Genomic DNA, 1,330 nt, shown 5'->3' with positions numbered 1-1,330 from the left:
TCTGACCAACATGGTGAAACCCCATCTCTACCACAAATACAAAAATTAGCCGGGCATGGTGGCAGGTGCCTGTAATCCCAGCTACTCGGGAGGCTGAAGCAGAAGAATTGCTTGAACCTGGGAGGCAGAGGTTGCAGTGAGCCAAGATCACGCCACTGCCCTCCAGTCTGGGTGACAGAGCGAGACTGCGTCTCAAAAAAAATAAAAAATAAATAAAAACAACATGAAAATATATGCAACATTTGCTGCTTGGAATAGAGAAACATGAACTGGAGTAAAAATTAAGATACAGACAAAAGTAGATAAGCCTTCATGAACAAAAAACGATGGTGACAATATTAATATCAAAGAACTGAAAGCAAAGTCACCCAGTCACCCAGTCACCCAGACTGGAGGGCAGTGGCGTGATCTTGGCTCACTGCAACCTCTGCCTCCCAGGTTCAAGCAATTCTTCTGCTTCAGCCTCCCGAGTAGCTGGGATTACAGGCACCTGCCACCATGCCCGGCTAATTTTTGTATTTGTGGTAGAGATGGGGTTTCACCATGTTGGTCAGAAACCACATTCTAGAAGATAACTAATACTGATTGATAAGAGGAACAACCAAAAAATAAAGCAATAAGTTTCATTCATTCAGCTGATATTTGTTGAATACTATGTACCAGCTTGAGATACATGGGTGAACACAATAATGAAGTTTCTACCCCTATAACACACTATACTGCAGATGAAAAATATGTAATTTTCAAGCACAGGATCCCACAGTAATCCATGGGGGATATGTCCCAAGACCCCCAGTGGATACCTGAAACCTGGGATAGTGCCAAACCTGAAATATTCCATACTTTTTCCTTTACACACATACCAGTGATAAAGCCTAATTTATAAGGCATGGTAAGAGATTAACAATAATGAATAATATTGTAATAAAAGTTATGTGAATGTGGTCTCTGTCGAAATATACCACAGGAAACTGAAACCAAGGATAAGGGGGGACTACGGTAGTGATACGTTTTATGAAAAGGATAAAATAGTAAAAGCAGAGAAAGTATAGGGGGCGATGGGGATGTGATTTTGACACAGGGAAACTAGAGATAGTCTTTCTTTGGAGATATTTGAGCATCATCTTGAATGAAGTCGAAGGGATTGAGCCAGGAACATAGTTGGGACAAGAGCATTCCAAGCTCCAGGAGTAGCCACTAAAGGCCCAAAACAGGCATATGTTTGGCATGTTTAAGAAAATCAGAGGTGGTGTGCGGTGGCTCATACCTGTAATCCCAGCACTTTGGGAGGCCAAGGCGGGCAGATCACTTGAGGTCAGGAGTTTAAGAC

This window comes from Colobus angolensis, unplaced genomic scaffold (assembly GCF_000951035.1).
Source record: "Colobus angolensis palliatus isolate OR3802 unplaced genomic scaffold, Cang.pa_1.0 Scaffold309, whole genome shotgun sequence".
In the NCBI taxonomy this organism is placed as follows: domain Eukaryota; kingdom Metazoa; phylum Chordata; class Mammalia; order Primates; family Cercopithecidae; genus Colobus; species Colobus angolensis.
This window is presented reverse-complemented; position numbering follows the sequence as displayed.